The 16007-nt window shown below is 48.6% G+C and overlaps 6 non-coding genes across 6 annotated transcripts; all 6 read left to right on the forward strand.

The window, feature by feature from the left end:
- Nucleotides 1-1056: 1056 nt before the first annotated feature.
- On the forward strand, nucleotides 1057-1249 carry LOC120066922. Its single transcript, XR_005478888.1, has one exon. It is a non-coding gene; the product is annotated as a U2 spliceosomal RNA (small nuclear RNA).
- Nucleotides 1250-1611: 362 nt separating this feature from the next.
- On the forward strand, nucleotides 1612-1728 carry LOC120066826. The gene has a single exon (XR_005478808.1). It is a non-coding gene; the product is annotated as a U5 spliceosomal RNA (small nuclear RNA).
- Nucleotides 1729-7287: 5559 nt separating this feature from the next.
- On the forward strand, nucleotides 7288-7480 carry LOC120066923. The gene has a single exon (XR_005478889.1). It is a non-coding gene; the product is annotated as a U2 spliceosomal RNA (small nuclear RNA).
- Nucleotides 7481-7829: 349 nt separating this feature from the next.
- Nucleotides 7830-7946, forward strand: LOC120066827. The gene has a single exon (XR_005478809.1). It is a non-coding gene; the product is annotated as a U5 spliceosomal RNA (small nuclear RNA).
- A 5197-nt stretch (nucleotides 7947-13143) lies between these two features.
- On the forward strand, nucleotides 13144-13331 carry LOC120066917. Its single transcript, XR_005478885.1, has one exon. It is a non-coding gene; the product is annotated as a U2 spliceosomal RNA (small nuclear RNA).
- A 413-nt stretch (nucleotides 13332-13744) lies between these two features.
- Nucleotides 13745-13861, forward strand: LOC120066828. The gene has a single exon (XR_005478810.1). It is a non-coding gene; the product is annotated as a U5 spliceosomal RNA (small nuclear RNA).
- The last annotated feature ends 2146 nt before the right edge of the window (nucleotides 13862-16007 follow it).

Consider the following 16007-nt stretch of genomic DNA (forward strand, 5'->3'; position numbering starts at 1 on the left):
GTTTTTCCTTTGCCTCCTCGTTACAGGAAGGATTTAGTGCGAACCGTTTTTTCTTTTGTTTGGGGAGGCTATGAGTATGTAAAAAGGGACTGGATGGTGCAATCAGTGGAGGAGGGGGGAAGGGGAGTTCCTGACCTCCCTCTGAAGTTGGACACTATTTTCTTTTCTTCGATATGTAATAATCTGGTTAACCCTTGCAACCATGGCTTCAAGGCTTTTGGTTTGTTTTGGCTATCTTTCCCTCTGCGAAGGTTGGTAGCCTGGGACAACTCCCGACCTAAGGCGGAAACCCTCCCGGCTCATTTCCAACATGCAGTGAAGTGGAGCAGAAGGCACACTGAGTGCCAGGAGGGTCTGCTCTGCATGGACCACAGGGCTTTATATAGGACCTTGGTGGCTAAGCGGGGTCCTGTCGGTGTCTATGGGGTGGGGCCGGTAGTGTGGCGGGCGATTCAGCAGAAGGGTCTCTCTAACAGGTTAAAGGATCTAAATTGGTTATGTGTACATAGGCGTCTGCCAGTTAGGGAGGTCCTTTACAGGCACGGCCTGTCAAAGGTCAAGGTATGCCCAAGGGAGGGGTGTGAAGGCGAGGAGACGCTTCATCACACTTTTTGGGAGTGTTCCTTTGCCAGGAGGGTTTGGGGAGATTTGGGCTCTTTCTTCCAGGTACTGGGGATTCTATCTTTTGATGCAGTTATGCTGGGGCGGGGTTTGGGGATCAGGAGCGGGAGGGGATCCTTTTTAATTTGGCTACTGATTTCCTTGGGGAAGACGGCTCTGTGGGATTCAAGGGTGGTTTTGATTAAATCCAATGTGGACTGGGGAGTGGGTGGAGTGGTTAGTAGGGTTAGAGCTGATCTGAGGAAAAGGTATGATTTCGATGTGGACAGATACGGCTTCCATGCTTCTAAGGAACGCTGGAAGTACCTTTATGAGTAAAAGGCCTGTTGCAGTGGTTGGGACAAAGTGTATTTACTGTTGTTATTTCCATGTCTCGGTTTATTGTTAGCCGTGTCTTGAAATGTACAGTATGTTGGAAAATGTGGAATGTTTAAAATGAATGGTTTGGTTTAATAAAATAAAAAATAAAAAAAAATCTGTTCTTATCAGTTTAATATCTGATACGTCCCCCATCGGGGGACTACATATTAAATGGATTTTTCGAACAGGGAGTCGGAAATGGGGCTTGCTCCGTCCGCTCCACGCATCGACCCGGTATTGCAGTACCTCCGGGAACGGTGCAACACATTCCTCCCGTTGTCAAGGAAAGAAAAAAGAAAGAAAAAACATCCAAAGTGAAAGTAGGGCGAAGCGCTCTTCGTGGGTTCCCCCGTTTCCCGCCATTTTACTTAAAAAAAAAAAACGTTGGTCAGGATAGTGAGTGAGTGAGTTAGTCTGTCTGTCTGTCTGTCTGTCTGTCTGTCTGTCTCTGTGTCTGTCTGTTCTGTCTGTCTGTCTGTCTGTCTGTCTGTCTGTCTGTCTGTCTGTGACTTTTTACCCACACACAGCCCTGGAAAAGTTGTCAGAGTGGGTTGGGTGACCACCCACCCGCGAGATCCCAGCCTAGTAGTGCACAGAGTGTGTCTCGGGCCCCGACCTCTGACTTCCATACGACTCTGGTTTCTCTTCATTACGCACAAGCCTTTCGCCTTTTACTAAAGACTTCCGTGGAGAGGAACACTTATGAGTTCAAAGTATTTTTGGAAGGGCTTTGCTTCTGGCAGAGCTCGGTATAGCTTGTTTCAAGAGAAATTGACAGAGATGATGACGCCCACCCACCGCCGAGACACTTTTTGCTCATGCGTTTGACTTCAATCGGACTGACCGACCGGTGTATTTTTCCACTCCAAGTTGTCGCTAAGGGCAATTGAGTTCAAAGAGCTAGTGACTTAAAGACGCATTGGCGACTTCAAAAAAAAAAAAACACCCGCATGTCTGTCTGTCTGTCTGTCTGTCTGTCTGTCTGTCTGTCTGTCTGTCTGTCGCCAGGGAAAGGTTGGTTGGTTGGTTGGTTGGGTGGGTGGGTGGGGGGTGGGTGGGTGGGTGGGGGGGTGGGGGGGTGGGGGGGAGAGGAGGAGGAGCCACCTTTTGCCGAACCGCCAAAGTCTGCCGAGACCCCCGGGTGCCCGGCGGGTGCAGGGTTCCATTTGTGGGTTATCGCTTCTCGGCCTTTTGGCTCAGGTCAAGCTCGGTACTGAGGTGCCCCAGAGCCCGCTGAGTTAAAAGCCGATGGCCGGAGGGCAGGATCAACAGTCAGCCAGAGGGGCTGGACTGCGCAATACTTTGCAGTTCGCTTGGAAGAACAAGGGCCAGCAAATTGGGAATAGAGAATGGTTCATCAGGACGATGATCATTAAAGGGTTAAAGGTGGACCCAGGGCACGTTTACTGCTTGCAGCGGAATATGGCGGCGGAGGGCTACGACCTGTCTCTAAACAGCGAGGCTTTGTACAGGCGGTGTTTGGATACTTGCAAAGAGAAGGCAGCCAGTGAGCCTTTCTCAAACTTTCAGGTTCTCCCCTTGTGCCGGCTGGATTTAAAGATCATCACCGTGCACATTTACAACCCCTACGTGGGGGATGACAGCATTGGGGCTTTTCTAGGCCGGTTTGGTAAAGTGAGTCCCGGGGTGCGGTACTTACGGGACGAGTATGGAATCTGGTCAGGGAGGAGACAGTTCCGTGTCGCACTGAACAGAGATCCGGAAGGAGCCGATAAGTTGGTTCACCCACCAGCCTATTTCTCCATTGGAGCGGACCGGGGGTACCTGTTTTATTCAGGCCAACCAAGTTTTTGTAGACACTGCCGTAGCTTCGGTCATTTGGCCACGGGATGCAATCTACTGAAGTGCAGAAACTGTGGGAAACCAGGTCATGGGGCAGCCAACTGCAGGGAGGCTCGAGTGTGCAATGGCTGTGGGAAGGAGGGCCATTTGTACAAAGACTGTCCAAATAGACAACGGACCTATGCGGAGGCAGCCGGCCATGGCAACGAGGAAGGTGCTGCGGGCCATCCCCTCAGGCCAATAGAAGAGGTTCTTGAGGAAATTCGAGAGGCGGCAGCGAGGGTGGCGAAAGCCCCAGGGGAAAGTGCAGAAAAGGAGATCCGTCTGAAGGGGACTGAGGAGGAGATGGAGCTGCTGACGGGAGCTTGGGAGGAGAGTCTGCTGAGTGAGATGTCAGAGGATTCGGCTTCCCGAACCCCTACGCGGAAGATGAGGTCGTCTTCGGCAGGCGGGTCAACTGGATCGGCATCTTCAGATAATGGAGAGTCCGGGAAGGTATACAAAGGGAAAAGAAAGAAAAGGAGGAGGGTAACTGAAAGGGTGGTGGTGGAAATGCATAGGAGGCCAGAGGTGCCCACCTCCAACCGGTTTACAGTGCTGAACCCTGATACTGGGGATGAAGGGTCAGATGTGGGGGCTAAGACCCAGGATCCAGTTGTTTTGAAGGTTCCTGAGTCGGCGGCCTCTGAAGCCTCGGTGGGGGGGTCTGGGGAGCAGGTCCACGGACCCTGTTTGGTTCCTGCGCTTCCTGGGACAGGCACCTCGGAGATGGACACCAATCCTGAGGAGGCTTCATTGGACTGTGCACAGGTACTGTCCGGGGGAGACCAGTCTTCCAGTCCTGGGGAAGCATCGCAGGTCAGTGGACAGGTATCAACCTGTGTGGACTTTTCCAGCCCTGAACGCTCTTTCTTGGCGCCAGGCACGCCGAACAGTGAAAAATACCTGGAAGGGGTGAGTGACTTCGGGATGGGGGAGGTTCCTATCTGACAGACTGTATGTATGGGTGATCTCGTTTAGTTATTTCTTCTTTTTATGACTTCTTTTACAGTAGTGACAGTAAATGTAAGGGGATTAAGGGATATGGGGAAGAGAGGAGGGGTGTTTCAGTACCTTTCCTGTATCTCCTTCCAGGTTTGTTTTTTACAAGAGGTTCATTTAAGGGACATGGGGGATATTTCTGTGTTTTCAAGGGGGTGGGCGAAGGGAGAGTCCAGATGGGGGATAGGGGGGGTTCACTCCTCTGGGGTGGGGATTTTGTTTGGGGATAGGGATTTTTGTGTGGTGGGTTCTTTTTCTGTAATAGAGGGGAGGGTTTTAGTTGTTGATGCAGACTGGAGGGGAGCGAAGTTTCGTTTTATTAACATTTATGCACCTGCTGAACCTCGAGGTAGAAAAGATCTTTTTCTGGCTCTGCCAGATGTTTGCGTTACTAACCGAACTGTGGTTTTGGGTGGGGATTTCAATGTCTCTTTCGAAGGCACTGGGGATTTTAGCCTACCCTATTTGGTTTCTGTGGTTAAAGATTTTTCTTTCAGGGACTCTTTCAGAGTCTGCGACCCCAATGGGGAGGGTATGACATGGGCAAACTCAAGGGGTTCCCGTAGTCGTATAGATTTTATTTTTTTACCTGTATCTGTGCCAATATCACAAGTCACTGTGTCTCCGGTCTGGTTTTCTGACCATTGCCAAGTCAAGGTAGTGTTCTCGGTAGACGTGCCAATATTTGGCAGAGGTTTTTGGAAACTAAACTCCAAAATTTTGGAGGATCTTTCTTTTAGGGAGGCTTTTATTTCCCATTATGAGATTTGGGGGGACCTCAAGCCTTTTTTTGGTTCCCTAGTTGAATGGTGGGAGTGCGTAAAGCGCAATGTGCGCACCCTGGCCATTTCGCACTGTGTTGCTAAGGCCCGAGCAGATAGGGAGGTTTTTCAGCGGCTTCAGAGGGAGCTGACTGTCTTGGTGTCAGCTGAGAATAAGGGTGAGGGCAGGGATGTGGAGAGGATGGAGGTTTTAAAAAGTAAGTTGGGGCTGTATTTTCAGGGGAAGGCCAGGGACTTTCTCTTTAGGTGTCAAAGAGACAAGTTTGAGTTTGGTGAGGCTAGCAGCTCATATTTTTTTAAACAGATTAAAGCCGCCCGTGCCAAAGCAGTGATTGCTCAGTTGAGAACAGAAGGGGGGGGGATGGTTTCTGACCCAAAGGGGATGGTGGAAGCAGCGTCCTCTTTCTACCAAGAATCTTTCAGGGAGAAGGACATAGATGGTTCGAAAGAGCGTGTTTTTTTGGGTTTTTTGAGGAAAAAGGTTCCCCCGGAGGCAGCCTCTGATCTCGACCGCCCTTTCGAGCTTGCGGAGGTTGAGGCTGCTCTGCGGGGTCTACCAAGCAACAAGGTGCCAGGTTACGATGGGCTTCCTCGGGAGTTTTATGTTACCTTTTGGGAGATTTTGGGTAGAGATTTTCTTTCGGTAATTAAAGCGGTGTATGATTCAGGGCTCCTGGGGTCTTCAATGAGGGAGGGAGTTTTGACGCTGCTTTTCAAGAAAGGGGAAAGGGATAACCTGGGGAATTACAGGCCCATTACGCTATTGTGTGTAGATTATAAGGTGGTAGCCCGTGTCCTAGCGGGCCGCCTAAGGAAGGTTCTGCCCCATGTCATACATGAGGACCAGACCTGTGGGGTGGAGGGGAGGTCCATACATTGGAACCTGAGTCTGGTGAGAGATTGTATTGCTTGGGCCCAGGACAGAGGGGTGCACCTCATGTTGGTGGGTTTAGATATGGAAAAAGCTTTCGATAAGGTGCACCATGGGTTTCTTTTTTCAGTCTTGGAAAGGATGGGTTTTGGGGCTGGGTTCTTGAGGTGGGTGGGGATTCTATATACTGCAGTGGGAAGTAGGGTTTTAGTAAATGGGCATGTAGGAGAGGTGGTTCCTCAGCAGACTGGGGTACGTCAAGGCTGCCCTTTGTCTCCACTTCTCTTTGTGTTGTACATGGAGCCTCTAGCAGCAGCTTTCCGGGCAGACGCACGTATTATGGGCCTTCGGCCCCCTGGCAGGGGCTCTTCAGAGGTCAAGATCTCCCAGTATGCGGACGACATGACTCTGTTTCTGACATCCGAGGGGAGTGTCGCCAGGGCGGTGGAGGTCCTGGGGGATTTCGAACAGGCATCTGGGGCTAGGGTCAACCTGGGGAAATCCTCAGTTAAGTTTTTTGGACCGTGGGCTGGGAGAGAGGAAGGCCTCAGTGGCCTCCCGCTATGCTCGGGGCCTATGAGGGTCCTGGGAGTGGATTTTGAAGTGACAGGTAGTGAGGGCATCAACTGGGGAAAGAGGATCGCGAAAGTGCGCACCAGGGTGGGCCTGTGGAAAGCTCGTAGACTCTCTATGAGTGGACGGGTTCTGGTCATTAAAGCAGACATTCTTCCGTCTTTGGTTTATTTGGCCTATGTTTTTCCTTTGCCTCCTCGTTACAGGAAGGATTTAGTGCGAACCGTTTTTTCTTTTGTTTGGGGAGGCTATGAGTATGTAAAAAGGGACTGGATGGTGCAATCAGTGGAGGAGGGGGGAAGGGGAGTTCCTGACCTCCCTCTGAAGTTGGACACTATTTTCTTTTCTTCGATATGTAATAATCTGGTTAACCCTTGCAACCATGGCTTCAAGGCTTTTGGTTTGTTTTGGCTATCTTTCCCTCTGCGAAGGTTGGTAGCCTGGGACAACTCCCGACCTAAGGCGGAAACCCTCCCGGCTCATTTCCAACATGCAGTGAAGTGGAGCAGAAGGCACACTGAGTGCCAGGAGGGTCTGCTCTGCATGGACCACAGGGCTTTATATAGGACCTTGGTGGCTAAGCGGGGTCCTGTCGGTGTCTATGGGGTGGGGCCGGTAGTGTGGCGGGCGATTCAGCAGAAGGGTCTCTCTAACAGGTTAAAGGATCTAAATTGGTTATGTGTACATAGGCGTCTGCCAGTTAGGGAGGTCCTTTACAGGCACGGCCTGTCAAAGGTCAAGGTATGCCCAAGGGAGGGGTGTGAAGGCGAGGAGACGCTTCATCACACTTTTTGGGAGTGTTCCTTTGCCAGGAGGGTTTGGGGAGATTTGGGCTCTTTCTTCCAGGTACTGGGGATTCTATCTTTTGATGCAGTTATGCTGGGGCGGGGTTTGGGGATCAGGAGCGGGAGGGGATCCTTTTTAATTTGGCTACTGATTTCCTTGGGGAAGACGGCTCTGTGGGATTCAAGGGTGGTTTTGATTAAATCCAATGTGGACTGGGGAGTGGGTGGAGTGGTTAGTAGGGTTAGAGCTGATCTGAGGAAAAGGTATGATTTCGATGTGGACAGATACGGCTTCCATGCTTCTAAGGAACGCTGGAAGTACCTTTATGAGTAAAAGGCCTGTTGCAGTGGTTGGGACAAAGTGTATTTACTGTTGTTATTTCCATGTCTCGGTTTATTGTTAGCCGTGTCTTGAAATGTACAGTATGTTGGAAAATGTGGAATGTTTAAAATGAATGGTTTGGTTTAATAAAATAAAAAATAAAAAAAAATCTGTTCTTATCAGTTTAATATCTGATACGTCCCCCATCGGGGGACTACATATTAAATGGATTTTTCGAACAGGGAGTCGGAAATGGGGCTTGCTCCGTCCGCTCCACGCATCGACCCGGTATTGCAGTACCTCCGGGAACGGTGCAACACATTCCTCCCGTTGTCAAGGAAAGAAAAAAGAAAGAAAAAACATCCAAAGTGAAAGTAGGGCGAAGCGCTCTTCGTGGGTTCCCCCGTTTCCCGCCATTTTACTTAAAAAAAAAAAACGTTGGTCAGGATAGTGAGTGAGTGAGTTAGTCTGTCTGTCTGTCTGTCTGTCTCTGTGTCTGTCTGTCTGTCTGTCTGTCTGTCTGTCTGTCTGTCTGTCTGTCTGTCTGTGACTTTTTACCCACACACAGCCCTGGAAAAGTTGTCAGAGTGGGTTGGGTGACCACCCACCCGCGAGATCCCAGCCTAGTAGTGCACAGAGTGTGTCTCGGGCCCCGACCTCTGACTTCCATACGACTCTGGTTTCTCTTCATTACGCACAAGCCTTTCGCCTTTTACTAAAGACTTCCGTGGAGAGGAACACTTATGAGTTCAAAGTATTTTTGGAAGGGCTTTGCTTCTGGCAGAGCTCGGTATAGCTTGTTTCAAGAGAAATTGACAGAGATGATGACGCCCACCCACCCACCGCCGAGACACTTTTTGCTCATGCGTTTGACTTCAATCGGACTGACCGGTGTATTTTTCCACTCCAAGTTGTCGCTAAGGGCAATTGAGTTCAAAGAGCTAGTGACTTAAAGACGCATTGGCGACTTCAAAAAAAAAAAAACACCCGCATGTCTGTCTGTCTGTCTGTCTGTCGCCAGGGAAAGGTTGGTTGGTTGGTTGGTTGGTTGGTTGGTTGGTTGGTTGGTTGGTTGGGTGGGGGGGTGGGGGGGTGGGGGGGAGAGGAGGAGGAGCCACCTTTTGCCGAACCGCCAAAGTCTGCCGAGACCCCCGGGTGCCCGGCGGGTGCAGGGTTCCATTTGTGGGTTATCGCTTCTCGGCCTTTTGGCTAAATCAAGTGTGTGGCATGACCGCAGTTTGATCGGCGAAAGGAAGGAGAAGGTGATGGCGACGGGAGAATTTACGTCGGCCCCTGCGGCGCGACTATTGAATACAATCCGGTTTATCGGGAAAGAAATGGATGGAATACAGTTCGTTATTGGAAGAAGGAGTTTCGCAAAGGAAGTCATCTTTGAATTTCTGGGAGTAACGACGGAACGAATTTACTGCTACAGGGATTTTCCGGCTCGGAATGCTTTCGAGGTCACCTTCACGGGGGATTACCTGTGTCAAGAAGCTTGGAGCAAGTGCCTGGAACACAAGGACGAAACACCGATCTCCAACTTCAATGTGGAGCCTCTGTTTGCAAGTCGGGTAAGGACCATAACAGTCTGCATGCAGAACCCGTATGTAAAAGAGCAGGATATACGATCCTTCCTAGGTAAATACTGTGACGTATTGGGGGTTGGTACAAAAGAAATGGATTATGATGGTATGTGGAATGGGAAGAGAAAATATGCTGTCCGGTTTAGAACACGGGCGGGAGGAATCGAACATCCCCCAGCGTCTTTCTACATTGGCGGTGTAAAGGGGTACCTCTACTTCTATGGACAGCCCAAAACATGTAGAAGATGCGGAGAAGAGGGCCACATTGCAGCGATGTGCCCGAACACTTTTTGTAGAAACTGTTCGGAGACGGATCATCAGGCAAGGGATTGTAAAAAACCCAAATCGTGCAATCTGTGTGATTCATTGGAGCACATGTTCAAGGACTGCCCTGCCAGAGAAAAAACTTACGCGGGTGCACTGCAAAACTTTGAGGGGGTAATGGACGATATTCAGAGAGACCATGCACCCGTACCTGAGAACCTCCCGAAGCCTCTTCCGGAGGCTTCTCCGGGAACGGCCCCAAGAGAGGTGGCGGGGCCCTACGTTTTAGAGAATCCGGTGGCAGGAACTTCGGCCCAACCAGAACAGGTGGTAACAGAGGAGTCGTCACAGGGGATAATAACATCAGATACCCCGGTGGAGAGGAGAGTACAGTGGGGTGAAACAGAAGAGGATAAAGAGATGGATTGGACCGAGGGGAAGAAAACAGCAAAAAGGAAAGTATCAGGGAAGAGGCCGGACAAAGAGGCAAAAAAACAATTAATAGTGACACCCAACAGGTTCTACGTTCTGGAGCCGGGAGAGCAAGGAGCTCCAGGTTCTGAGTCGCCCTCAGCGGGAGAGCCTCCACTTTTGTCGTTGGGTATACCATCAGAGGAGGATAGCGAGGGCAGCGGGGCTCCCCAGCTGGAATTCCTGAGTGGCTATATGGGGGAAAACTTGGAGTCAACAACACTGGTTCGGACCAAGGGGCAAAGAGACGGAACATAAAAGAAAATGATGTTTAATGTCCTGTCAGTTAATGCCAGGGGATTGAGAGACACTGTCAAGAGGACATCTTTGTTTTTTTCTTTAAAGGCACTGGACTTCCAGGTGTGCTTCCTTCAGGAGTGTCACCTAAAGAACGCAGAGGACATCAAAAGGTTCAGCAAGGAATGGAAGGCAGGTGCGTCAGTATGGAGCATAGGCAACGTGCACTCAGATGGGGTAGGGATAATATTTAAGGATACTGGGTTTGTAATCGAGGAGGAAATCATTATTATTCCAGGGAGGCTCGTATACGTAGACGGCAGGCTGAACAACAACAAGCTGCGCCTAGTAAACGTGTACGCTCCTGCAGTAAAAGGGGAAAGGTTAGATTTTTTTAAGCACTTACCGAATGTTCTGTGCACAAACCGCATGGTGATAATGGGGGGGGACTTCAACACAGACTTAGAGGGGGAATATGATTTTACTGCACAATATTTAAAAAATGTTTTGTGTGATTATAACTTGGCAGACACATACAGGAGACATAATAAGAAAGGTATAGGGCATACATGGAGAAACTCAAGAGGAGCAAGCAAAAGATTAGATTACCTGTTTGTAACCAAGACCACCCAAAGCTGGAGTTTCTCCATATATCCAAATTGGTTCTCAGATCACGACACAATTGGGGTGTCTTGTGAAATTAAAGGGGAGGAGATAGGAAGAGGATTTTGGAAATTAAACACAAAGGTGCTAGAAGGTGCGGAATTTAGAGATGAGTTTACGTCCTTTTATAATTCATGGAGGGATATGAAATGGGCATTTAAAAACACAGCTGAATGGTGGGAGGCGGTAAAAACCAAAATAAAGTTGTTTTGTCAAATTTATAGTAAAAGGAAAAAACAGGAAGAAAGGCATCTTGAGAAAGAACTGCAAGACAAATTACAGGCCATACATTCTGAAATAAATGAGGGTAAGCAGGTGTGTGGGGAAGAATTCAGAAACATTCAAAAGAAAATAGAACACAACATTGAAACAAAGGTCAAGAACTTTACGTTCTTGGCCAAAATAACAGAAAAAGAACAAGATGAAAAATGTTCAACGTTCTTTTTCCAGTGTATTAAAGAAAAACAAAGAAAATCTGTAATTACCGAATTAGAAACAGGTAGGGGGAAAGTCACCAAAAAAGAAGATTTAATGACGCACGCTCAGGAGTTTTACCAAGCTTTGTTTAAGAAGAGAGAAGTGGATAAAGCAAGAATGGAGGAATTATTAAATAGTATAAGCAAAAAACTAAACAATGAAGAAAGGACACATTTAGAAAGGGAGGTATCCAAAAAGGAAATAGAGGAGGCAATGAAATCTCTGAAGGCCGATAAAACACCTGGGAGTGACGGATTACCAAAAGAATTTTATTGTTGTTTCTGGGGTATCCTGGGTGAGGATTTACTGGAGGTGTATAAAGAGATCTTGGTTTTGGGGATGATGCCAGAATCTATGAGGTCCGGGGTAATAAGTTTAATTTACAAGAAGGGAGAAAAAGAGATGTTAAAAAATTGGAGGCCCATTACCTTGCTAAATGTGGACAGTAAAATTTTTGGGAAGGTAATAACAAATAGGCTGAAAGAGGTGATGCCTAGCCTGGTTAATGAGGACCAGACATGTGGGGTTAAGAATAGGTCTGCAACAAACAACCTACAGTTAACCAGAGACGTGATCGTTTGGGCCAAGGACAGGAACCTACCGTTGTGTGTGTTGAACGTCGATCAGGAGAAGGCGTTCGATAGGGTTAGTCACGACTTCCTGTTCTCAACTCTAGAAAGAATGAATTGTGGTAAGACTCTGGTTAATTGGGTTAAGACAATGTACAATAAGGCATACAGTAGAGTACAAATCAACGGGTTTCTCAGCAAACCGGTTCTACAAGAAGGTGGGGTGAGACAGGGGTGCCCATTGTCACCACTACTGTACGTATTATTTGCTGAACCGCTAGCGAATTTGATGAGGAACGATACAGGTATAGACGGGGTGCATATCCCAGGGAGTAACGGAGAAAGGGTTAAAATTGCCCAGTACGCAGATGACACCACTCTGTTTCTAGGTTCTGACCGAGCGATAGATAGGGCGATAGTACTGTTGAAAACTTATGGAGAAGCAGTGGGGTCAAAAGTTAATTTGGGGAAGTCCTCTATGATGTACTGCGGTGCCTGGGAAGGGAGAACAGAGGGCAAGGGAGGCATAACTGTCTGTAAAGATGGGCTGAAAATATTAGGGGTGTACTTCTTTCAAGAGGACGGGATAAAGGAAAATTGGGAAGGAAAGATTGAAAAAGTAAAGGTGAAACTCAATATGTGGAAAAGCAGAAGGCTAACGATCAGTGGAAAGATTATGGTAATAAAAACAGTTATATTACCAACCTTAATCTACCTGGCGCTGGTGTTCCCAATCAATGCCAGGAGCAAAATTGTCGTGACAAGGTTGATATTTTCATTTATATGGGGCGGCTCATATGAAAGTGTAAAGAGAGAGATGATGTATGGGAAGGTGTCAAAGGGAGGGAGGGACATCCCGTGTCTGTCGGTGAAACTGGATTGTCTTTTCCTCAGTCAGATGTGTAAAACCTTGTTGAAAGGAATACAACACAAATCCTTTTTTTTTGTCAGGTTGTGGTTCGGGTCCACTTTAAGAGGGATGTTACCTTGGGACAACAGGGTTCCGAATGCAGAGGTTAAACCTAAGTATTACGTACAGGCCATATCATTTTTGAAAATACACATAAAGGAAATCGAAAGAGAGGTCTTATTGGACCACAGGAAAATGTACGAAATTATAAGGGAAAATTGGGAGCAGAGATATGAGGCTGACCTGAAAGTAGTTAATTGGGAGGGGATACAACCAAAATGGATGGATAACGAGTGTAAGGATTTGGGATGGCTGTGTGCTTTAAATAGGTTGGCTGTAAAGGAAAGGATGTATAGGCACAACTGCGCGGTGAACGCAGAGTGCCCCAGGTGCAAAAAAAGTGAAACAGTAACGCATGTATTCTGGGAGTGTGTTTTTGCAAGAGATTTCTGGGGAAAGTGTGCACCCGTTATTAACATGGTCTGTAATAAAATAATTTTGAATGGTAAGAATATAGTGTATGGAGAGGAGATCCTAACACTGCCAAAGGAAAAGTTCAGAGCCGTGTGGGGTATTATAAGTTTGGGGAAGCTGGTACTGTGGGAAAAAAGGAATGTTTGTATTAAAAAGGAGAAAGACAAAACGGTACCAGCAGATGCCTTCTATTTGTTTTTATGGAAGTTAAGAAAGGTGATTGAAATGGACAAATACGTGCACGGAGAGGACTTCTGTAAGAGAGTTTGGGGATGTGTAAAACTTGTATAGGAATGCAAAAGTGTTGATGGAAAAAAAAATGTCACTGTAAATTGTAAATTTTTGTAATAAAAAAAAAAAAAAAAAAAATCTGTTCTTATCAGTTTAATATCTGATACGTCCCCCATCGGGGGACTACATATTAAATGGATTTTTCGAACAGGGAGTCGGAAATGGGGCTTGCTCCGTCCGCTCCACGCATCGACCCGGTATTGCAGTACCTCCGGGAACGGTGCAACACATTCCTCCCGTTGTCAAGGAAAGAAAAAAGAAAGAAAAAACATCCAAAGTGAAAGTAGGGCGAAGCGCTCTTCGTGGGTTCCCCCGTTTCCCGCCATTTTACTTAAAAAAAAAAAAAAAAAAAAAAAACGTTGGTCAGGATAGTGAGTGAGTGAGTTAGTCTGTCTGTCTGTCTGTCTGTCTGTCTGTCTGTCTGTCTGTCTGTCTGTCTGTCTGTCTGTCTGTCTGTCTGTCTGTCTGTCTCTGTGTCTGTCTGTCTGTCTGTCTGTCTGTCTGTCTGTCTGTCTGTCTGTGACTTTTTACCCACACACAGCCCTGGAAAAGTTGTCAGAGTGGGTTGGGTGACCACCCACCCGCGAGATCCCAGCCTAGTAGTGCACAGAGTGTGTCTCGGGCCCCGACCTCTGACTTCCATACGACTCTGGTTTCTCTTCATTACGCACAAGCCTTTCGCCTTTTACTAAAGACTTCCGTGGAGAGGAACACTTATGAGTTCAAAGTATTTTTGGAAGGGCTTTGCTTCTGGCAGAGCTCGGTATAGCTTGTTTCAAGAGAAATTGACAGAGATGATGACGCCCACCCACCGCCGAGACACTTTTTGCTCATGCGTTTGACTTCAATCGGACTGACCGGTGTATTTTTCCACTCCAAGTTGTCGCTAAGGGCAATTGAGTTCAAAGAGCTAGTGACTTAAAGACGCATTGGCGACTTCAAAAAAAAAAAACACCCGCATGTCTGTCTGTCTGTCTGTCTGTCTGTCTGTCTGTCTGTCTGTCTGTCTGTCTGTCTGTCTGTCTGTCTGTCTGTCGCCAGGGAAAGGTTGGTTGGTTGGTTGGGTGGTTGGGTGGGTGGGGGGGAGAGGAGGAGGAGCCACCTTTTGCCGAACCGCCAAAGTCTGCCGAGACCCCCGGGTGCCCGGCGGGTGCAGGGTTCCATTTGTGGGTTATCGCTTCTCGGCCTTTTGGCTCACATCAAGCTTGGTACCGAGGTGCCCCAGAGCTCGCTGAGTCAGAAGGTCGAGGGAAGCCCGGAGGGAGGAAAATTTGTTGTTTTTGGTTTTCTTCTTAATTGAGGATTAGGTATGGAGAAAATGGAAAAAAGGGTGATCCCGGGTATTGGATTAGCTAACACTTTGCGTTTTACATGGAGGCAAAAGGAAGTTGAGCCAGTTGGGAGAGAGGCTTTTGGTAAAACCATTTTGATGGGAATCCTGAAGTTGACAGTGAAGGAGGTCCTCTGCTTTCAGGATAACCCGCTGGAGAGGGGTTTCGATGTAACGTTTTTTACAGAAGAGAAACATGACGAGATCATGAAGAGAGCAAAGGAACTGGAAAGAGAAAGGCCGTTGTGCTTTTATGCCGTTACAAGCCTGGCAAGGAATTGTTTCAGGGTAGTAACGGTTACGATGTACAACCCACATGTCAAGGACGAAGAGGTGAGGGCCTTCCTGGGGAGGTGGATGGATAGGGTATCCTCAGCCAGGCTCCTCAGGGACTCTTTAGGTTTCTGGACGGGGAGGAGAGGTTTTCAGGCTCTCCTCAGGGAGGACCCAAGGGGGGAAGGTGGTTACCTCCATCCTCCGGCGATGTTCTCCCTGGGGGCTGACAGGGGGACGTTGCATTACGCACGTCAGCCCCCGTATTGCAGGCGTTGTATGGCCTATGGTCATACCCTTGCCTCGTGCAGCGTAAGAAAGTGCAGGTACTGTGGGTCGAGTGAACATGAGGCAAGGGATTGCAGTGAGCCTAAGGCATGTCATGGGTGTGGCTCGGTGGAGCACCTGTGGCGAGACTGCCCGGCTAGGCACAGGTCATACGCGTCTGCAGCTGGGGGGGGAGCGAGAGCGGGGGATGGGGGTAGAAGAGGAGAGGAGCGCGCAGAAGGTGGTGGCAGAGAGGAAGGAACTGTACCAAAGGAGTCAGAGAGAGAAGAGGAGAAAGAGAAGAAGAGGAACGAGACAGAAGGAGTGATGGTTGGGACAGAAGGAGTGGAGGATGGGACAGAAGGAGTGGTGGCCGGGACAGAAGGAGTGGTGGCCGGGACAGAAGGAGGGGAGGCCGGGACAGAAGGAGGGGAGGCCGGGACAGAAGGGGTGGTGGACGGAATGGAAGGGGATGTGGTCGGGACAGAAGGAGTGATGGCCTGGGGAGAGGTGGCTGGGGCAGAAGAAGAGGAGGTTGAGATGGAAGGAGAAGTGGTCGGGGAAGAAGGAGTGATGGTCGGGATGGAGGGGGCCAGAGTAGAGGAGAAAGTGGAGGGGGCAGAGGGAGGGGAGGAGGAGGAGGAGGAGATGGAAGAAGAGGAGGATGAGGAGGAGGAAGAAGATAGGATAGAGGAGGAAAAAACTATGAGAAAAAGGATTGAGCAGATTAAAAGAGTAGTGTTTGGGGGACTGTTGGAGCTGGAGGAAGAGAAAGGGCCAGGGGGATGGAGGGAGGGGGAAAAAGCTCAAGAGGCTAAAAATTTACACAAAAAGGCTAGGGATATGGAGGGTATGGAGGCAGGGAAGTTTAAGAGGTGGCGTGAAAATTTAGAGAAGAAACATGAAGATATGATGAGGAAGGGGGGTTTTTTCAAGGAGGAGGATAAGGTAGGGGTGGAAGGGATAGAAGGGGAGGAGGGCGAGATGGAAGGAGAGGGGGATGGGACAAAGGGAGAGGAGAGGAAGGAAGTAGAAGT

Source organism: Salvelinus namaycush, chromosome 21, assembly GCF_016432855.1.
Source record: "Salvelinus namaycush isolate Seneca chromosome 21, SaNama_1.0, whole genome shotgun sequence".
NCBI lineage: Eukaryota > Metazoa > Chordata > Actinopteri > Salmoniformes > Salmonidae > Salvelinus > Salvelinus namaycush.